The following is a 23,906-nucleotide window of genomic DNA, read 5'->3' on the forward strand; positions in this document are numbered from 1 at the left end:
TCAGGTTCAGCATTTAAAATCGAAATATTTGCAAATCTTTCCGGATTACGGATTTTTGAACGATCTCGTAGACTGTATGTGTCTTGCTGCACGGGATCTTGCTCCTGTTCTGACTCTTCTCGAGTTTTTGGCAGTGAATCGTGAATTGATTCATCCTCTTCTTCATCGGACATCTCTGATTCGCTTTCTGCTAATTTCTGATTTTCTGGCGCTTCCTGCTCTTCGTGTTCCGGCTCCTGATGTGGATGATTTACGATCACTTCAACTACGTCTTTGTCGTTGTCCCTCTGGTGATCTTGATATTTCTGATTCACGAAGACTATATCGCGATGAGTTTTGACTTGATTCTTGCATGGAAACCAAACTCTGTATCCTTTCGTGTCCAAGTCGTAGCCCACAAAATAACCTTCTTCGGCTTTTGGATCCCACTTTCTTCTCTTTTCTTTCGGAATGTGTGTGTAACATTTTTCACCAAAGAAATGGAAGGTTTTCACGTCGGGTTTTTTATTCAGCCAGAGCTCACTCGGAAAAACGTTGGACTGACTGCTCGTTCCTGTCCAGTTCAAATTGTAAGTCGCAAAGTTGACTGCTTCTGCCCACAGATTCATCGGAAGTCCACTGTCCTGAAGAAGCGTCCTGGCGAGCTCCACAATTGTACGATTTTCCCGTTCGGCTGCTCCATTTTGCTCTGGAGTATAGGACACAGTTTTCTGGTGAATTATGCCGTAACGTTGAGTGATGTTCCTGATTTCTGCGTTTATAAATTCTAAACCATTGTCGGATCTTAGAATTTTTAAACCCTTTGGCAAATGTTTTTCAGTCTTCTTTATAAAATCTTCAAGATTTTTACACGTATCGGATTTTTGCTTGATGAAATATAAGGTTCTCCAATGTGAAAAATCATCCTTCAACAGCAAAAAGTAGCGAGCTCCTCCTAAAGATTTTTCCTGCAAGGGTCCACATAAATCCATGTGTATTAATTCTCCCACTCTTGAAGACTTTGAAATGCTTTTTGGAAAAGGAAGTCTGTGCATTTTCCCAAAAATACAACTTTTGCAAAGAAAATCTTGATCATCAAAAGGTGTTTGCGACTTTCTGAGTATTTTCTTTACTTGCCCTGCATGTTGATGTGCCAGTCTGTTGTGCCAGGTCTGAAGAGAGTCCACTGATGCTGCTGCATTTGTTTGAGATTCCGGATTGCTGATTCTGCTGCGAAATTTCATCTCAAACAATTTATTTCTTCTCTCTCCCACTGCAACGACATTTCCTCCTTTAAATAACCTGCATGTGCGATCATCTGATTGGTACTGTATGCCTTTATCAAGTGTGGCACCTAAGGAAAAGAGGTTATAAGTCAGATCGGGCACATACAAAACATCTGAGAGAAATTTGGGAATCCAACTTTCTCCATTATAAGCAAGTATATCAATATTTCCAGATCCGATTGCAGGAATCAATTTTCCATTGCCAATTCGGACAAATTTTGGTTCTTGGTAATGCTTGAAATTCTGGAACCATCTGCGTTGATTTGACATATGATCTGTCGCTCCGGAGTCCAAATACCAAATTTCTGATGATTTCTCACTGTCCTGCACGGTTGAGAGGGCTTCCCCGATGAGTGCTTCATTCCGACCGTCATGATGTGCTGCTGCTTTCCTCTCGTTGGCTGCTTTCCTTTTCTTGCAATCTCGAATCCAATGCCCGGGTTTTTTACAGTAGTTGCAGGTACCCTTGAGTACCGGTTTGTTCCAGTTGACCTTGGTGGATGCGAAAGCTACATTCTCTGGATTTTCTGTACTCATTCTAGATTCTTCAGCAGTAAGGCGAGATATCAGATTGGCAAGAGTTCTCTGATCACTGGACGTTGACTCCCACGCACTGATAAAGTACTTGTATGTCGGTGGTAAGGTCATTAATAATTTGGTGATAAGCATCTGATCAGGAATTTTCTCACCCATAATTTCCAGCCGATGAGCCAAATCCTCGAGTCGGGCAACATAGATGGCGATATCGTCGTCAGATTTCATCTGAAGGTTATACCACTGTTGCATCAGCATGTGAATGCTCGTTTCAGATTTTTGCTCATATACTTGAATGAGTTTGTCCCACATGTCTTTCGCAGCTTTGCAGTTGAGAATGTGCAGGAGAGGTTTCTCTTCGACGGTGGTGGCGATGATTCTTTGGGCGATGCTGTCATTTTTCTTCCAGGCTGCCAGAGTGCGGTTGAAGGTCGTCTCGTCGATGGTCTGACCCTGAACAGGGATTGCTGAACTGCCATCGACAATACTCCAAGCATCACTTGATTGCAGTATTACTCGAGTTTGAAACTTCCAGACGGCCCAATTCTCGATCCCCTTCAGCTTCGGTATACGGATTAACTCGTTCTCCATGATGCGATGCACAGATTTTTTTCCCTTTTGCACGAGGCGGAAAATTTTTCGCAATGCGGCAAGAACGGATCAAAAATATTTATCGCTGGACGTTTCTGGGCCCGTAACCTGTTGAGATCGGGGTCCGGGATCGATAAATATTTGTGGATTACCGATAATAATGGGAGATTTTTATTGTTGTTGGTTGTACAGATTGGACGATAACAAAACGACGAGACAACACGTGTACACACACACTAACATGATACGAATGCCGCAGAGTGACTTTTCTAGGTTAACAATTGACACAGTTTACGCGGCAAATTTAAAATTTACAAATTACATTCATTCTAATAATGTTAACAATATAACTGCGAACGCGGGGGGTAGGGTGGCAGATGGCCGACGCCTCAAGCCAAGTTCAGGTAAACTGAACAATGGGCGTTTAATTCAATACAGAGGTAGGTATTCAAACTTATAAAGTTTTTAGTCACACTGAATGTGTGAGATTCCTTTAGCCGGTTTCTCCAAATCCTTAAGAAAAATACAGAGTACCACATAAGATATACCCTTCGTTGTGGTTGTAAAGTCTTGTTCAAAAAGGCTTGAAGAACTGATCGTAACATTTTCGGATAAATTACTGTACCTTTGCTATCTTCCACATGGTCATTTAACAACTGTGACACAGATAAAGCTGTTATTTTTTCCACTGCACTAAAATTCGTTTTATCTTCTGATTGTATATCTCCCATTGTCAGAAGATGCTGATCTTTAGTTACAGTCTGTATAAGAGTTTGCAAGTGCAAGGATGTAGCCACATATTTTCCGATTTTGATGGAAATTTTTGAGTTTGTAAGTCGAGTTTTCAATTTGGTACCGATATGTACAGTATCTTGTATACAGTTGTCACCTGAATCGAAAGGTAAATGAAACCAAGGCCATTGACAGTGATCTGTTGAAGTACTGAACAGTTTAGAAGAAATTCTCGTCGCTTTTAACAGCATCGTGTCCCCGTCTGAAGAAAATCCTAAAATTTTGATACCGTTTTTGGTTGCTTCCATTTTTATCCTGTTCCACCTGCTAAGCACATCTTCGTGTGTAAAACAATTATCTGCTCCAAAAATATTTAGGCAAAATGAAGGACAACCATCTACTGAACACTGAGCCATTACCACGTATGCGTAATCTGCTCTCTTTTGGTTTCGAAAAAAATCTTGTATTTTTTGAGCAGAAGTTGCTTCAAAAAAATTTGTTTTTGGTAAGCCGTTTCCTTGCGGACTTACAAATCCAACAACAGTATTATTTTTCGAATTGTATTCAATTTTACCAGTGATTTTGGTGGCGTCTTCACTGATCCACACCTCTTTTGGTTATGATCGACTGTCCAGAAATTCTCTCAATCTGCAAACCTCAAAGTTCCTTCTTCGATATTTGATCGGTTGATAAAACGGACCAAAGTTGTGACAGAAGGTATCGCACCCTTCATGTTTGCATATAATATTTCAGAATCTAGGCAAATGCAATTGCTCGAAGACGAATTGCTCGAAATCAGCTGCTCGAAAGTCAATTGCTCGAATATGACTTTGCTCGAATTGCAAGTTCCTCGAAAATGTTTTGCTCGAAAGTAATTATCATACACAGGATAATGCGGTAATTGTTATTACAAAGGCCACATCCGTATTGCATTTAATAAATTAGAAAAAAACTGTTTTACACAAAATTTTTAACTTCTGATTTTTATACTGATATTCTAAAATTTATAAACGAAATTACCGAAAAAAAAATATGAATTAGATTTTAAATCAAACGATATTAAAAATCTGAAGACTGGTTTTATTTATGATGTGGGATTTGTAATTGCGGCAAGGCGGTAAGGCCGTTACAGATCTCCGGGTGCCGGCATTTGAGATTCCATTATTTTCTCCAAGGCCACAACAGTTTTTTTTTTATAAAACAATAAGTTTATGCAATATGCAATTGGGATATAAGGTTAGTAAGTGCATTATAACAGAATCGAGAAAGAGTTTGAAAAGTCGCTTATACAAAAAAAAAATGGCTTCGAAGTAATTCTTGAAGGCATTAATGTCATTATTACGACTAGTCCGTAATTACTAATTACTAATTTCACTCCAATTACACATTTTCGACCATATAAATTCGAGCAAAACATTTTCGAGAAATTGCAGTTCGAGGAACTTGTATTTCGAGAAAAGTTACAATCGAGCAATTTCATTTTCGAGCATTTGATTTCGAGCAACTGCATTCGAGGAATTTGCCAGAGACGAATGTTTCATAAAGCATACGACCACCAACAATAAATAAATATACACTAAACTGTTTCAACCTGTCATCAAATCGATTACCTTTGGGAGTTTTAGAAGTATTGGACAATGCAGATTTACCTAGAGATTTCAGAAAATTCGGTAAACTGGTTACTTTTTTATTGGTATCGGCATAATGTAATTTTTCCATTTTTTCATTGATCATTTGCCTCAATAGACTATTTTCTTCCAATAGTTTTTCTATATCCTGTAGTGGCTTGTAAAAGTGGGTGATTAAAAGTTGTCGATGATCTAAAGATTTCTCTCTCGCCCTTCGTTTTTTCGCTTGTCTGGAATATTTTGCGAGGGACCATTTTTTACTTTTTTCCCTAGCAGCCAAATTAGCAGAATCGCCGTCCCTCGTTCCTGCGATTCTGCTATTTTGAAAATCTTGTAATTTTTCTTGAACATTTTGTTCTTTAAGTGAGCCTTCCCCAATGTCTTGTTCATTCGAGTTTTCACTTATATCCTCTTCTGATTCCGATATAACATGTACACTTCTTTTAGATACTTTTTTCAAGTTTTCAAGACGGTCTTCAGAATCCGACGTTGATATAGAAGAATGATCATTTTCTTGGGATGTGTTTGTCATAGTAATTGTTGAACCAGTCGGTGTACTTGCAGAATTATTGTCAGTGGGTTGATTTTCACTTGGACCAGACGTATAAAAAGCCATTATGCTGCGTTGTCCTTTTTTGCTACTTATATTAACATTGCTCTTGCTGGCAGACAAGTGTTTGTTGGTGAAGTGTTGATAAAAATTTGATATACATCAATGTGTGTTTCCTCGTTTCAATATCTGCTTTACCTAAAAATGGTAAGAAATCATGAAACACATTAACGATTTTCAATTTTTCTTCATACGAATATACCGGGTGATTCAGATCGGTATTTAAATAGTACATTATACATTTCTTAGTCTATTCTTGTAAAGCTTTTTTTTCTACATTTGAATGTGTAAAAAAAGTTGACACTTGCAATAGGAAAAAATCGAGAAAAAAAATAAAATATGATTTAATTTATTCGAAAGTGTTATTTTCTAAAAAGAGCTAGTTAGCCATGGAAACAATTGAATTTTGACATTAATAGCGTCAATTATTAAAGTACCTACATTTAAATAAATAGTTATGTTATAACCTACATTTAAATAACTAACTATGATATAACATCTGGCTTTAAAACCTAACTTCTTCCTGACTATACCGCTTTGAATGCATACACGATGAAAATATGTAGTTGAATTTTGATAGTGCATGAATGACAGTCATGACTCATGAGTCTTGGGAATCGTATTCGAATTATTCGAATATTTGAATAGCTGACTATGTAAAATTCGAATAAGTGTAAATTATAATATTCGAATAAAATAAATTCAGGATGTCAAATAATTTTATTTTTTGGCTATGTAATTCTTAAAATAGTGAGATGCAGGGAACCAACAGAACGCGAATTTAGCATAGTAAATTCAGTATGGGTTTGGTATTTCGTCTGAGTCTCAGTTTTCTGGCCGAGGCGCAGCCGAGGCTTGAAAACAAACACAGTCAAATCATTTTATTTTTTGGCTACGTGGTTGTCTTGTAAATAGTGACATGCAGGGAACCAACATAATGCGAATTTACAAATGTTTGACTTACTAGCTCTTTTTAGAAAATAACGCTTTCGAATAAATTAAATCATATTTTATTATTTTTCTCGATTTTTTTCTGATGTAAGTGTCAACTTTTTTTACACATTCAAATGTAGAAAAAAAAGGTTTACAAGAATAGGCTAAGAAATGTATAGTGTACTATTTAAAAAAAAAAAGTTGACTGTCTTAACTTTGACATATGTCATCGTAGAGAAGATTTGATAACATCATCTATTGTAGTTTCACAAGCGATTTACAAATATATATGGTTTGCTATACTTTTTTCTTAAAACAAAAAAGATGTAGGGCCGCGAATACCAAACTGAATCACCCGGTATACACTATCGGACAAAAGTAAAGCAACTTCAAAAAAGAAAAGGAAAAAATGCAATATTTTATATTTAAATGGCAGAAATACAAACAAATTCTAATTACTTTTTTAATCCCAAGTAGGCGGCTGTCGCCTGTGACAACTAATCGTTTATAATATTAACACAAAGCAATTTAAAAAATTTTATCGTCGAAAGTGCACGCCGTTTATGCGACAAAAGTAAAGCAACACTTTGAATTTTTCGTAAAATAAAAGTCTTTCCTTGAAGTAAGAACTAAAATATTCCAATTTATTATTGTTAGTTATTTCCACATAATTTTAGTCATGCCACGAGGCATCCCTATCTGCAAAGAATTAAAGCAGATGGTAATAAATGCCCATTTAGAAAGAAAGAAACAGTCTGCTATTTCGAAACAGTTTCTTTTGCCGAAATACAGCGTGTCAAAAATAATTTCTACGTACAACAAACGAGGACACTTAGACAAAATTCCAAAATGAGGAAGACCCAGAAAAACTACTATTTTAATGGATAGACGGATTAAAAGAATGTCTCAAAATGATCCATGGTTATCTGCACCACGAATTATTGCAGAAATTCCGGAAATTCTGGTTAGTCCAAGAACAATTCAACGAAGATTAGTACAAGCAAAATTGTTTAGTCGACGTCCAGCGAAAAAACCCCTTGTTTCTAGAAGAAACAGATTAGCTAGACTTGCATTTGCACGAGAGCATATTAACTGGACCATACACGATTGGAAAAAAGTCTTATTTAGCGATGAAACTCGCTATAAAATGTACAATTCTGACGGAATGAAACGTGTAAGACGACCAGTTAACACCAGATTCAATCCCAAGTACGTTACGCCTACAATTAAACATGGAGGGGGGAGTGTTTTCTTATGGGGCTATTTTTCGTGGAATGGAGTAGGTCCCTTGCACCGTATTGAGGAAATCATGGACAGATTTGTTTATCGGGACATTCTGCAAAATGTAATGCTACCATATGCAGAATGGGAAATGCCTTTGCGGTTCGTGTTTCAACATGATAACGACCCTAAACACACGGCGCGACTTGTTCAGGAATGGTTTCAGAATAACAATGTTGAGATTTTGCAGTGGCCAGCACAGTCTCCAGATCTCAACCCGATCGAAAACTTATGGGACGAGGTAGAACGTCGAATTCGCACAACTCGGTTTCCTAATACACAGGCATTGCTTGAAAAAATTAATGAAGTTTGGGCAAACCTTCCAGACAATACCATTCAAAATTTGATTTCCTCAATGCCACGGCGCTGTAGAGCGATTATAAATAATAATGGATATTCCATTAATTATTAGAGTAGTACTATAGATAATTGTTATTTTTTAATGTTCTTTTTAATTGTTGTTTTCGATAAGTTAAATAAAATCGTTTTGTATAGAAGTGTTGCTCTACTTTTGTCGCAATGGTTTTTTCATTAATTTTTAATATTAACATTTTTGAAGCCAAACTATGCAGAAATTGTACAATTTTTGTCTGATGCATTACTCAACGTAAGAGGTGGTAATTCATTAAAATTAGTTAAAAAAATCACCAAATTCTAAAACTTTTTTTAGCTACAATTGAAACAACAATTTTGTTGCTCTACTTTTGTCCGATAGTGTATATAGCACCAAATATTTTTCATAATACACCCGGTTTAAAATATAAAATACTAAAAATTACAGAGGTTTTAGGGCCAGTAACTGAACACGTGATAAGATTCAACCAATCGAAGTCTCGGTTAATTGCGCATTAAAATTTAATTCGAATTAAATATTTAATTCTTTTTCTATAAATTGGCCTTTAATTAATGCTGAATACGCGTAATTTAGTAATAGTTGCATGTTATTAATCATTGCTATTATAGGTCTTTTTTAATATGCATCTAACAGGCCTATTTTTGGTACGCCTGGAATCAATTTTTATTTCAGGTAACAAAGCGCCCAGATAAAAATTTTGTAATTGTTGTACCATATATTTGCTCCAAAAGTCATCATCTTTTTAGACTATCCCATTCTTTAAATCTTTTTGTGTAGACCACAAAATAACACTGTTTCCGCTTTGTAATATGTAACTGGCCTTCCACTTGATACATATAAAGATGATTGTGTAGATTTCAATATACAGTGTGGAAACCACTTATGGAATAAATTCAGTAATTTCAAAACTAATGACATTTGTCAAAAACGCTGAAACAGGTCGATTTTTATTTCTCATGATGCTTATTTTAAGTTGCTTCACTTGTTCATGACGTCATCCATTTTTGAGTTATGACGTCATCACCATTTTTTTTAAATGACAACACTGACTTTTTTCTTCTTTTTCTGATAGACCTTACTACTACCTAAACAATTAATGAAAAAAATTGGTACCTTAGATGACAATTTTTTTGAGAAAATGACAAATTTTACTTCAAGAATTTAATTTAATTTTTAATGTAAAAATTTTAATTGACCTTAAACAGAAACAAACAAACATCTAAGGTTAACAATAAAATGTAACGCAAATGTTGAAATTATCCCCCGCCAACTTTTGGCACTGTACACCGCGCTCAGTAATGTCAGGGCTGATTTGTTCCATTTTAGCGCGAATTCTCTGTCATAAATCTTCTAAATTGTTTGGTCTATTAAAGTAAACCCTCGATTTTAAATAACCACATAGAAAAAAAATAAGTACATAAAAAATTAAATTAAATTTTTGAAATAAAATTTGTTATTTTCTCAAAAAAATTGTCATGTAAGGTACCAATTTTTTTCATTCATCGTTTAGGTAGTAGGAAGGTCTATGAGATAGAGAAGAAAAAAGTGGGGGTTGTCATTTAAAAAAATTGGTGATGACGTCATAGCTCAAAAATGGATGACGTCATGAAGAAGCGAAGTAACTTAAAATAAGCATTATTAAAAAGAAAAATTGACCTGTTTCAGCGTTTTCGGCAAATGTCATTAGTTTTGAAATTACTGAAATTATTCCATAAGTAATTTCCACACTGTATGTAATTCTTTTATCACTCTCGCCTGCATATTCAGTGGGATCGATTGTACAATAGCCAATCTTTTTCGCTTTGATAGCTTCTTCAATTGTTTGATCACTTGCTGGAAACGGATATTTTACTACGATTTTTTAAACATAAAAAACTAAAAATGTCAAGCTTTTCAGCGGTATAGGGTTTGTATGGTCGAATGTGAAAATCTAAGGTGCTATCCTAAAATCACTAAATTGAGAGCAAATTTTCCGCTAAAGACAAGTTTGTTAAAAAAGCTTTCGACCCATGCAATAATAAATACGGGGTGCCATGTGAAAAAAATGAGTTTTTGACATTTTTAGTTTGTAATGTTTAAAACTGTTGTTGAGTAAACACTCAACAGATGTGGCAAACATTCAGGAATCAAATAGCGTCAATCATTTTAATTTATGTGCAATGATTTGGAAGGTACAAATTTTCAAACGGACCCCTGCAATTCGAAATTCTGGTAAAAAAAAGCGCCACAGATCAAAAACGACGGCAGATAAGTAAAAACGACCTCTATAGATGTGATTCATAATTTATCATAGAATCCAAAAATGAAATCAAACTGGATTGGTTCCATTAAAAAAAAAAACATAACTTTAGTGGGTCGTATGATTTCCCATTCGTTAAGCCTTTCATTAGCTAAATAATTGGTTAGACAAAGTGAAAGTACCGTATGTTGGAAAAAATTTCTGGTCAAGTAGGTCCTGCAAAACAAAAGCATTAAAACCGTATGGCGCAGCTTGTCAAATAATAACTGAACTGTCAAAAACGTCATTAATTGCCGTAATAATTTTGTTCGCAAAATGTTATCTATGAGAATGATTTTCACTCCTGAACAACAGATATTCATGATTGAGCCTTATTTTTCCAATGGTCACACACTTCACACATTTCGAGAAAGTGACAGTGTTCAGCAGAAGTGCTCGACCCAAAGTTCGTACTGAGGAAAATATTGCGACTGTCAAACGTTGAAGACGAACCCCAATTATCTCTCAGGTAAATGTCGGAGCAGACTGAGTTATCAGTGTCAATTTGTCAAAGGATTGTTCGAAAGGATCTTGCAGATTCAGTAACAGCTGAAAGGTACCGGAACAACATTCTTGATGTTTTCACAATCAACTCCAACTGGCTCAAGGGTATTTTCAATAAGACGGGCCTACAGCACGCGAGACTCTTCGTAATTTGTGTCAATTTTTTGCACCTATGTTGCTTGATGAAGAGGAGTCTTCCAATGTGCATCGAAGCTCAAGGCTATCATTTTTAACACTTGCTCTAGAGTAATTTAAAACACATTATTGTTAATTGTTGATTATTTATTTATTGTTGTTACATTACTTGTTTACACATATTGCCCGGGTTTATTTGCTTTTGTTGATGTTGCGCGGCCGCGCCGGGTAGGTCCATAACCTAACTTTACTGCACTATGAAATCTTGGCGCCAACGCCAACGGCCAACCCCAATTCTCGTAAAATCGTAGGGGAAAAGAACCGTTCTCAAGCTTTTTTTGAAATTGCCATTTTATGACAGTTCATTCAAAACAATTATTGTGATAAACACATTTCCACCTGAATATTCAAGTTACGCCATACGTTTTTAATGCTTTTGTTTTTCAGAACCTACTTGACCAGAAATTTTTTGAAACATACGGTATATGCCAAGCACTATGTTAGACAGAGACAAAACAATTTAACGACGTTCTTTAACTTTAATGAAAGGGAAATCATATGGCACATCGAATATCATGTTATCAATGATTCCGTCCCACTGATCCATGGGAATTCCAACTGCGCTAGACGCCAGTCGTAGGACCTCCCTTCGTCCCTTCAGCCTCCCGGGCCCCCGAAGCTCGTCCATGAGGCCCCGCAATGTGTTATATATCGGATGATCGGACTCAACGTTACTGTTGGTGATAACGGGGCCATTGTCCCCTGAGTCGGGCGACAACATGGGCGGAGATGGCAGGTCGCCCCCATGGGCGGACGTATTCATTACCGCCGGAGGGGTCGGCAAGGACTGAGATGCTCCCTGCGACAGCTGGGAAAAACTCGAATCTTTCTGCCAATACTTGTCATTGTCCTGGGCAAAGGCCAACGTCGACTCTGGCGACACCAAGGCGAGGAGACTGCCCGCAGCCCCCTCCGGAGAGCCCAGTACCTCCCGATTGGGGGAAACGTCCGATGACGGCGGGCAGCTCGACGTCGACGAGTCCATAGGAAGAGGAGCAGCAGCCGACGATCCACCGGCGACTTGAGAAATGTGCAACCCGACCGGGCCGCCCCTCCATCGGCGGCGCGCTCAGACTCGTAGACCCCATTACAGGGGAGGAGGCAGGCCCTAGGGGCTCCGGCCGGGACCCCGGAGAGCCAGGTCCAGCAGACGGGGTGGAAAGAGGCGCAGCGGCGGCGGGTGGGCGCCCAGACGACTCCAGAGGGGACAGTGTGTCCTCCCTCAACTCTCGGGCCGTCCTGTCGTGTTCGTCTCCAATCAAGGCCTTATATTGCGCGAGCCGCCTCCTGTATTTGACCATATCGACGGTCCATCCGAGCCGGACGGCCAGTCTACTCGGAAACGCCCCGATCTCCGTCTCAGCGCGGGCTAACGCTCGGAGCTGAGCGGCCAAAAGCTCACCAGGTTCCGCCTTAGTGTCCCGTGATGCAGCGGCAGCGTACTCGTTGAAGTGCGCCTTTGTCTCGTGCTGGCGCACCCCGCTCTGGGTGTCAAAAGTCCTGCCACAGAACCGGCACTCCCTCCGCCCCCCACAGACGTTATTATTAATGTGGTCTCTTAGCTTCCTCTCCTCCGAAAAAGACTTCCCGCAGGACTGGCACACGACATCCGGAAACGTCCAATGACAGCGGGCAGCTCGACGTGGGCGAGTCCATATGAAGAGGAGCGGCAACCGACGACCCGCCGGCGACTTGAGAGACGTGTAGTCCAGGGCTGCTGGCGATCCTTCCCAACGGCGGATCAATCCAAACAACTCGGCCGGGAAGGCCACCCATCGGAGGCGCGCCAAGTCTCGTGGACCCCATCACAGGGGGGAGAGCAGGCCCCAAGGGGGCCCAGGAGAGCCAGGCTCAGCGGGCTGGGCGCAAGCAGACCCAGCGGCGGCGGGCGGGCGTCCGGGCGACTCCACAAGGGACAATGTGTCCTCCCTCAACTCCGGAGCCATCCTCTCGCGTTCGTCTTGAATAAGGGCCTTATATTGTGCGAGCCGCCTCCTGTATTTCACCATATCCACAGTCCATCCAAGCCGCAGGGGCAGTCTGCTCGGAAACGCCCCGATCTCCGCCTCAGCGCGGGCCAGCGCCTGGAGCTGGGAGGCCAAAAGCTCGCCAGGCTCCGCCCTAGTGTCCAACGAAATAGCGGCTGAGTATTCGTCAAAGTGCGCCTTCCTCTCGTGCTGGCGCACGCCGCTCTGGGTTTCGAAAGTCCTGCCACAGAACCGGCACTCCCTCCGCCCCCCCACAGACGTTATTATTAATGTGGTCTCTTAGCTTCCTCTCCTCCGAAAAAGACTTCCCGCAGGACTGGCACACGACATCCGGAGGCCTCCGCTGGGCCGCGGCGCATTACCGCTTGTGGCACCCCAAAGATCTTCGTGACTCAAACACCCGGCCACATGCGCAGCTAAACTCCATGGTCCGGACCAAGGTCGAGTGGTTATGATGTATAGATAAAATGAGTCTTTGACGTGGTTGACAACACAATACGACACGATAAAATACTGATGTCAGCTGTAGAAGGGCCTCATTCACAATTAATAAAAGAGGACGACACGAGTGGTGGAAAAGAAAAACCCCCCTCCGAGGTCCCGCGCGGACGCGTCGCGGCAGATATCGATGTCACGACGTGAGGCAGAGGTCCCAGTGACCCCTGCCAGTGGCGTGCCCGCGCGATGCACGATAGGACGGTCCGATCGAGTAGAAACTCCGGGAAACGATGTTTAAGCCGAAAGCACAAAAAGCTCGATGAGCTTTTTGCTCCCGGCGAAAAGTGAGCTAAAAAGCTTCGCATTGGGAGCTTTATGCTTTCGGTCTCGGAGCTTTCGGGCGCACTCGGAGGGTGTCAAAATGAGGGTAGCTCCATACTCTAGCTACAACTTGTTCCCGGGGACTTAGAAAAATCGGCTGGAGATGATGAGCGTCGAAATTTTGTTGAATCCAGACTCTGTTCGAAATTTTCCTAAGTCCAATCGGTGTGGGTTCTCCTACGAAATTATTCCAAGTCCGGCCAGGCGGTCTAACGCTGAATTTTCTAAGCCCAAATAAAAACGTCTTGCCACCTCCTATGATCCTGGTACCAAATATTCGTTTATTCGGCCGTTGTGGCGTCAAAAATCGACGTATCGCGACGCCGTTTTCACAGGGGTGTCCACCTTAATGTGGCGCACCAGATGGTCGGGCACCAGGTAGATGTGGGGCTCACGGGGGCTTGTCTCGGGTGGTTGTTGTTTACCCAGGGCAAGAGCACTTCACTCGCGTGCACGTTGGTGACTTTAAGGTTAGGTCTTTTATTTATATAGCGGAGCAACACGTCTGCTCACGACCGCCGTTTACTCGCGCTTGCTTGAATTTCTTCACGTTGACATTCAGAGCACTGCACAGTGGGGCGATAGCCTATTTCGCTGGCCAAAACTCGAAAAGTGAACGTATCGCTCTGAACATATGTACTGTAAGATTTTCGAGGTCTCTGATTACAAATTTGATATCAGATTTATCAAATTCAAAATGGCGGACCCAAAATGGCGGATATATTTTGAAAAAAATTAAGTTATTGCCCTGAAAGGATGTACTATAAGCTTTTCGGGGTCGCTAATTACAAATCTGATAGGTACCAAATTTATCAAATTCAAAATGGAATCGTATTTATTAATAAAGCAGTAAACAATTTTAAATGAAAAGGAAAATAATAGAAGCGAAATAAACATGTACCAACTTCGATAGAGATGTTTTGTTCAAGTCATTTTTCATTTTTTGCGTAAAAAACATGCAGAGTTGTAGGAGGATTTTTCCATCTCATTTTCATTTTCGATATAAGAGGCTGCAACAATTTGTCCTTTGAGTTTTGGGAAATCGAGAAACGACCACCTTTTATTTTTGAAAATTTATTTTCAAGAATTTCTAGTTGTTTTTTAATGTAGAACCCCATTTATCAGATAAGGAGATTATAACCATGAGGTTTACCGAGACCCATGGCGGTAATCATAGAGCTGATGGAGCGCGCCAACGTTTGCCGCGCAAGACGTTAACGTCTGTAACTTTTAAATAGGCGACTTTAGGCAGTGCGCACTTTAATATTAAAAAATATACATTTTAATGAATATGTGCATGTAAAAATCACGGCGGTTGCTCGTGGATGTAAAAAGTATACTCCACTTGTATCCCGGCATGAAACAAATAAATGTGAATTGCAGCCCTACAGTTAGCGTTGATTTTACAAAAGAAGGAAAACATTTTTTGACAATTAAAGTACATACAATAATTCTACATATCTTGCTGATCAGTTTTCATTTTATAAAATCAAAATCTTCCACACGTTGTTTTTACACTATGATCACTTGAATTTTATGTTAGAAACACGGCAGCGGTGCGTCGCACTTGCTTACTCGAGAGGGCTAAATTTCGACTGCCCCAGGGAAGCAGGCATACAACATTTTTACCTAAGTCTTTTGGATCTAGATCCACCAAAACCTCCTCTATAAGACTGTACACAACAAACATGGAAATTTCCACCTTCAATTTTCGAATTTTGGCCAGCCAAACAGGCCATTCGCCCCACTGTGCACTGGGCAGAAATCACATTGCGTCAACACCCGCTGGGGCCATCGCAATGCTTTGTTTTAATTAGACAGTCGGATTCCCCCGGTCCGTGCCAGTTCTGAGCTGACCGTTGAATGGCGGCCGAAGAGGACATCCGGACACCCTCGCGGGCGCAACCGGAGCCTCGGAGCAAGACGGTTCCGCGGGAGGCCAAGGCACGGAACCGAGCTCGGATCGTACGCTAGACGCCGAAACGCCGACGCTTCACCTCGCCGAGGCCCGGCACGTCAGCCGCGACCCGCTTCCCCGAGATACATACATATTAACGCAAATTCTGACAAAATACGAAGCGAAGTTTGAGGTTCAGAAACACCTCCAAAAGTGTGACGAACAATTGGGCCTTATTAATCGGTTTTTGTATGCCGAGAGTCTTCTACGAATGTTTTATTACCGAAAAGCTGGCCAAAAGTCGAAAGAATCAGAATAATTTATTGAAAATTGGGAAATAGGCGTTTTTGAGATCGCTGATTACGAATTTTTTATTACTTATAAGTGTTTCCAAAAACAAAATGGCGGATCCAAAATGGTGATTATAATATGTATCACGTTCAGAGTTTCACTTAAACTTGGTTTAATGAGCCTGAAAAATTGCATCTCGCGACATAAACAGCTTTGTTGCCGTTCACAACCGTAACAAAGACATTTTAATTATGAGAAAAAAAACATGATCAAACGCATCTGTAAACATTTTCGCTTTTTGCATTTCATCACCATTTCCGAAGAAAAAAAAAAAGATAAAACGCAGGTGGACGCAGCTAATTTTTGCATAATATTGTACAAGAAGGTTTAATAAACAATATAGGAGTGATAAGAGAGTGGGCATATGTGGGATTTTTGTACGTCACTTTTAATTCAAGATTTTTGAATGAGATTTGCGAAAAATACAGCTACATTCATCATTACACTAATAATTACAGGTTTGCAATTAATAAATATTTTGTGGTACATTTCATTCTACATTCCTTGGGGAAGATAATCGATTTTGTTTCACTTTATTAACGCAATTTCTGACGAAATAAGAAGCGAAACAATTAACAGCTCGTTTGACGCTCAGAAACAATGCTCACTTTTTAAGCGATGCCACGAAGGCATAAAGGACAACTGTGACTTATTAATCAGTTTATTTTATGCCAGAAGTCCTCTAGGAATAATTTACTTGCGAAAAAGTCCCTAATTCAGACTTTGATTTTTCGACTTTTGGCCAGCTTTTTGGTATTATTTCCCACTGTGTGACGGTGCTGGCGGTGCGGCATCAAATTCTTTGATTTTTCAGCCTGCGATTCGCTCGAACCGTGCATCTTCGACAGTGCACATGAGTACCGAATTTCTGATTTTATAATTTTATCCCGTTCACTATACAGTGTGTTTTTTTAAGACTGGCCATAGGGTTTTACATGCCAATTTTTCAACTCCTTGTTAACTTTTATTTTTGAGAAAATTACAAAGTGTAGCTCTGTTTTTAGATTAACAATAATATTATCTAGTCATTTACTTCATTTTGTGATACCTAAATGGTTGTAATAGACAATTTACAAACAAAATGTTATTTGCAAAAAATTGTCTGAACATTACTTTAATAACAATAGATTCATTATTCATGTTATAATAAGGTCCTTTACTTCAAATAAAATTAAATGAAATGTTCAAAATGGCCTCCATAGGCAGTTAAGTAATTACACAAATGTCAGGTGAAATTTCAGCCTACTGAAAATGTAAAATTGAAGCACACGGAATTCAAAAAACTGCTTTTTGCTAGCTTATTCCTTGCTTCTGCTTATTACATTGAAATTGTGTCAATACATTATCATGTCCCACAACTTTACTACTACTGCTACTAATTTGCCACAAATCGGCACGTAGGACACTCAAGCCTCACCGGACTCATCGCCCGCACCGCGTGGGATCGGCCGCTCCACAGAACATGCCAATTAAGAAGGGCAGGCTTCGTGTTATGCGTTGGCAACAAAAAGCCCGCCATCTGGTAGTCGCCTGGCCGTATTAATGAATAAATGACGCTCGAATACAAAATTTCTATTTTGATTTTTTATTACAAACTTTTTTCCGGAATTGCAATCAACTTGCTTTTCAAAAACAAAGAACACTTTTCTACTACTGTGTATAAATTTGTATAGTAAATGAAGAAGAAATAAAAAAAATATAATTTATTACAAATAAAAAATCTCCAAAAAACATACAATAAATGAACAACATTTGTAAATTACCTATTTCAACAAGTTTGTTTTCTTTTGAAATTGGTAATAACCACTAGTACGATTTTGTTTTTTTTTAATATTTTACGTATTTAAAATTTAATAAAGTTACGGCAGCATCTACGAACAAAATGTGACAATTATGTATCGAACAGAAATCACCAAAACTATTTAGAAAAAATATTTCTTTACTCACGCATTTTTTATACCCGTCTCGATCTAAAAATGCATATAGACTGGTATGCAATTTTTCTAAAAGAGCAACCACTTGCTTACTTGCATATTTTAATCTATAACTTTCATTATTGTATTCTTTGAAGCTTGTGAACAAATGTTCTTCTTCAATTTGATTCGAATACAAATTATTTTTACAAATCTGACACTCATCTGATAATTTTATTTTTTTTAATAAATAGCCGGCAGCGTATGCACCGGCCTGTGTTAAACATTTTTGATCTACAACATTCTTAGTAATAAGTGAATAAAAAAACTCGTCTAAGTCATTAAATTTTGCTGGTATACAGTTTGTTAGGCATGCAGCAGAAGTACTTGGAAGGGCAATGTCTGCAGCCAAAATCGCCAATCATTTATTGGACGATTTCTGTAAATAAAGAATATTGTTAGCTCTATGCACTGCTTTGTTTCAAGGTAGTTATCGAAATGTGCAATTAAACTTTTGGAATAAATTCTTCTCTCATTAAACAAATTTAAAACAGAAAACAAAATTATTGGTTTATTTTCTTAAAACAAAATAATATCGCGTTAACTGACGTGTAGGAGGTACACAGAGACGATTCAACTTACATACAATGTGTATTTTGCTCTTGCGTATTACATTTGTTCACACCTTACGACTACGAGCACGAGCTGTTTTTCTGCGGCGGTTGAAGGACGAGAGAGAGAGATTTTTCTCATTCGCCCTCCACCCTTGATCGTCAATGAGTGTGGGGGTAGGGGTACTTGTTCGCCTAAGAGGCGGCGCTACACTAAAAAAATATTAAAGTAGTCCGGTCGTCTCAGTTTCTAATCAATAGAGCAACTGATTTCTAAATTCGTACAATCAAAATTTTTCTACAATGATACAATCACAATTTTATGATAAATTATTTCCGATTTATTTGTATCGATATAAAAAAAAAATTCATTAAATATACAAGTTGACATTTTTAATCGGATCTTGTTTTGACTCAAGAATTGGTCGCGTTGCGTTAGCATTGGTGGTGAGTCACGTGGTCGTCTGAATAATGGCTGACACTTCCGCATTAATAGCTGTTTATTCTTAGTTTTCGCAATTTTTCTCTTTGGAATGCCCGGTAAGGATGGTAATTAAGGGCACCAGCGAATTCCTTAAGTTATTTTCTATCTTTACAGTAGTTTTTTGTCATAAAATCAATGTTTTTTAACTGCACAATTTCAATTTTTATGTGCCCGCGAAACACCTGTCCATAAGATGCCATGTTATTCAGGCCATTTTCGAAAACCTTTTATTCAAAATTTAACTCGGTAACGCCCTTAAAAAACTTCGAATTTATATTCCAAAAGTGTTCAACTTTTGCGTTGTACACTTTTTGTTACAAATTCAATGGTATCGATGTGACGACCGGACTACTTTAAGTTTATACAACATATGTTTTCTAAAATGAAGTAATAAAGGTAACTGCATTTATAGATTTCTATAGTTCATTTACATTAAACACATCTATAGCATTTTCATCTCCCTTACATTTATAAATATTTTCTGAATTAAATCTTTTTAATATATTGTCTGAAGGTTGAAAACCTTCATTATTGCATCCAATGTGGAAACGGGCATTTTGTTTCTAAGTTTATCCTTTACAATATTCATAATTGAAAATGCTCTCTCTACTTGGGCATTTGAAAATGGTAAACATAGCAACTTTAAAGCCAATTTAAAAATGTTGCCGTATCTCCGTTCGCCCTCAGGGGTCGTAATTTTTGATAGTTCTACATTTATTATTGGACCATTGAGAATGTGACATCAATTTCCATTCTGATGGGCCAATTTCAAGTCGAGTTACAACCGGGACAAACTACGTTTCCCATGGCAACGTTGCAACTAAATTTACAACCGATTTCAAGTTCGAATTGTCGCGCGATTTGGATCTGCTATTTGCAACTACCTATTGGACGGTTGTAAGCAGTTGCATTCTGTTCTGTCATTTTTACACCGTGAAAATGGCTGCAGCTAGGCAGGTCTTGGCCGCTTTAGTTGTGGATGAATTAGTTAATCGTGGTGATAGCGACAGTGACGAAGAAGAACAAAGGTTAGCAAGAATACCTTTTAGTATTCAGGAGATGTCGGAGAGAAATCTCTTCCAGAAAACACGCCTGGACCGTCGTGTTTTCAATTATGTGCTGGAAGTTCTAACACCAAGTTTGGAACGAAATACAAGGCGAGGACGTTACGAACATCTCACACCTACGCATAAATTATATGTTGCATTGCAGTTTTATGCTTCGGGCGGATTTCAATGGTTAGTTGGAGGCAGTTCAAGAATTTCACAATCAGCTGTTTCAAACGCGATCAGTGAAGTGACTAGTGCTCTAGTAGCCGTCTCGCAGCAGTTTATTAGTTTCCAACTGCCAGAGAATTCACCGAAGTTAAACAGGCATTTTACCAACTAGGGTTGACCCAGCATGGAGTTGGATTTCCAAATGTACTGGGAGTAATCGATTGTACACATTGTAGAGTGCAAGCACCCAGCAATGCCTCGGAACAATATTTTAACAGACATCTCTACCATTCGATCAATGTTCAATTAATTGCGGGACCAGATTTGAAAATTTACAATGTTTTTGCCGAGTTCCCAGGTTCAAATCATGATTCATACATCTGGCGAAATTCAGCTGTATGGAATGCATTTGAAGAGGGTGGTACTTTTCCTGAAGGTTGGTTAGTTGCGGACTCCGGGTACCCCCAGGAACCGTGGATTATGACACCAGTGGCAAATGCAACATCACCGGCAGAACATTTGTACAATTCTGTGCACATTTCCACCAGAAACCCAATTGAAAGAACAAATGGTGTTTTAATGAGTCGTTTCGTCCACTTGCTTATGAACCCGGTAAGGTCTGTCAAATAATTGCTGCTTGTTGTGTGCTGCATAATATTTGCATTCAGTACAATTTAGATGTGGATGATTTCGAAGATCATCCTCTCCCTGACGACTTACAACCTTGTCATGGGGCCATCCCTGGAAATTATATGGACATTCGTAGACATCTCATTGCAAGACACTTCACTCGATAATCTAGGTTTTTTGATGTGTTTTATGCTTTCAATTTTTTTTTTCAGATACATATTCAGTTGCATAAAGTAAAAGCTGTTGTACAAAAAAACACCAAATGATTAATAATTTTCATTTATTAACCATTAAAATAAAACAGCAACAATATATTTTTAATTTATATTTAATTTTTTTCTTTTGAGTTCTATGCCCTCTTGTAATAATTCAAGTTTTAATTTTTTTAAATTTATTAATTGGTCTAAACGACTGTTGAGGTCGGACCGCGTTTGTCGCATTTCAGAAACCAACTCTCCTAAGATTTGGTTGGTTTCTCTTTGCAAGCATGTCGTTTCCTCGGCTTCTTTTAGTACCGCCTCGATCGTCCTTTTTTTGCCTCGTCTGGGAAGTGGGGGTGGTTTTAGGATTGGTGTAGAAGATGGAGGTACTACAGGACTCGCTACAGGATTGGGATCTGGCCGATTAAACAGATTTATAATTATTTTTTTTATGTTCATAATATTTTTGTTAATTCCAAATTGTTTTCGTATGTTTATAAAGAATGTGTTTATGACTGAATGTTATTGGTGATTTAATTTTTTGTGTATCAATAAAACATGTAGTTCGAAATGTACATACCTTCATTTGTATCGACCGGGTTAAGGGATGAGGACGGAAGATCTACAAGGGGTGGCCTTTCGGGAATGGGTTCTAAATTATATTCAGTACTATTATTTAATTGTTTTACATAAAAAACGAGTGGAAAAACAGTGAAAAAATATCTGAAACTGAAAATATCAATTATTGCATACATACCAAATATAATCACATCTGGAATGTGAGCTGTGCTCGTCGAAGGACCGGGATTGATTACTGTAAGTAGAATGATGAAAAGTGCAAAAAATATTACTTATGTGACCCTACCTTGACGCCTGAAGGGGTCAACTCCACCAGCAATCCCCTCAATGCTATCGGTACCAATAAATTGGGAAAGTTTGGCATCGATAGCAGAAAGGGGTGTATTGGCTTCATTTTGACCGCCCCAAGTTTTTCGGCCCTCTCGCTTAACCGCGTTGACTCTATGTTTGGCCCTTGTCTTCAGGTCCTTAAATTTACTCCTCAATTCTGCTGCCGTCCGTACTGTGGGAGCGACAGCGTTGACAGCGTCTACCACCTGCTGCCATCCTCTGTCCCGGTGGAATTGAGTTAAATTCGGACCCTTGAGAGGACCAAACAATAGAGCCCTTCGCTTCTCGACTTCTTCGACAAGCACAGCCGTTTCTTCCACTTTAAATTTTTTTGACCTTTTCTTAACCCTAAAATGTGTCGTTTTACACATCTGCGATAAATAAATTAAAAACATTTTGTACTTACGCTTTATTTTCCATTATATTTCTTCGTTTGGTTTTGAAATTTTTAAATTTAATTCGCGGACCGCAAAATTAATGACAGTTGTCACGTGATCGAGAGCAAATTTGCAACTGCACTGCCTCTCCGGGCAGTTTGAACTTGAAATTGGGTTGTAAATTCCGTTGCAAGAGAATTGCAAGTATTTGCGCTACAACTGCAGTTTGCATCGCTAACTTGAAATTGGCCCATGAAAGTGCAGAATCCACGTTTTCACATACATTTTCAAAAATACTTGCTACGTGCTTGATACATATCTGGTTGTATTTTAGAAGTAGCCAGTTCCGGTGTAAACAATTTAATATTTTGTAAAATATGGCATATTCTCTGCAATCTTTTTTTTGAATTGGAATTCAAATTCAACAAGAAACTTTTTACACTTGTAACACTGGTTTGTGTTTAGATGTGTTTATTTGGATCGAAATAGAGGAACCATTTAAGATATTTATGTGTTGAACCACTAGAATAGTCCAGAGGACGTGGAAGGCTCCAACACCGCCGACAAGCCGTTAGTCAGGGTGCGTAAAGCGCTTCACCAATCGTCTGGGAAACCTCGAACTTCCCCAAGATAACCCCGGCTGTACCTAGTCGGTGGTGCTATCTTAGGCGAGAAAGCGAAGTGTTCTGACTTCTGATCAATTCAATTCAATTCAAAATACATTTATTAACTTCCTATGGTACATTGCAATACTATTTGGTGTAAGTAATAATACATTGAACAAGTGTGTTTCGCTGCTGAGGCTTTTGGTCTTTTCAGCCGTGTGTCTTCTGATCGGGGTGTCGCAGATCTTATAGGGGTAGATTCCTCTTGCACAGCCGGGAGAGTCACAACCGTAGGGTGAGGGTAGCGCCATGGTGGGTGTAAGCAGCGCTACTCTGGCGCCTAAAGTCGGAACTACTCGTACGCTTGTTACACACTTAATTTTAATACAATTTTATCTTGTTCAATATTAGATGATTCTTTATTGAAATTGTATCCAAAACAAATGTAATTTACATCCATTACATAATCTACAAAATTGGAGCTTGTTATTTCATGTTTTAATAAAGGGTGTTCATTTAATATTCTGGTAGCATCACCTATGGAAATCTTTTGTTTTGAAAAAAGGATGTCGCAGCGTTAAAATACGACATAACCTCACTAAAAAATAACAGCATGACACGAATTATGATAAAAAAATCAACACAATTACAATTCACGCACAAATTAATCAATTTATTAAATGAGGTGCTGGAAATGTCTACCTTCTTCTTTTCGTAACAATTTGTGGCACGTTCATGCTTTCCAACATAAAGTTCAGCCTGTTGCGTGGCGATAACTGACGCACTGAAGTGTGGGGAGCATTTTACATTATTTCTCTTGCAGTTTCAATAACTCCACTAATTGCAGCAGTGCGTTTTAGCGGTCAGCCGCTGACCTGTGGTTTTTACTCCCAAAATTGCTGCGCATAAATTCACCTTTTGGGGCCATTGTGTGTTTGTTTCTTGAAAAAAAAAAAACACCAGAACCTGTAGAAAATTAAGTAAGCTGCAAGTGTGCGA

At 38.9% G+C, this 23,906-nt stretch overlaps 1 long non-coding RNA gene and 1 pseudogene across 1 annotated transcript in view; both read left to right on the forward strand.

Annotated features, from left to right (window-relative positions):
* Positions 1-23,906, forward strand: part of LOC138140531 (uncharacterized) — a 194,475-nt gene that overhangs the window by 142,909 nt on the left and 27,660 nt on the right. The gene's annotated exons all lie outside the window — the stretch shown is intronic.
* LOC138140567 (putative nuclease HARBI1) lies at positions 19,788-21,587 on the forward strand (annotated as a pseudogene).

This window comes from Tenebrio molitor, chromosome Y (assembly GCF_963966145.1).
Source record: "Tenebrio molitor chromosome Y, icTenMoli1.1, whole genome shotgun sequence".
In the NCBI taxonomy this organism is placed as follows: Eukaryota; Metazoa; Arthropoda; class Insecta; order Coleoptera; family Tenebrionidae; genus Tenebrio; species Tenebrio molitor.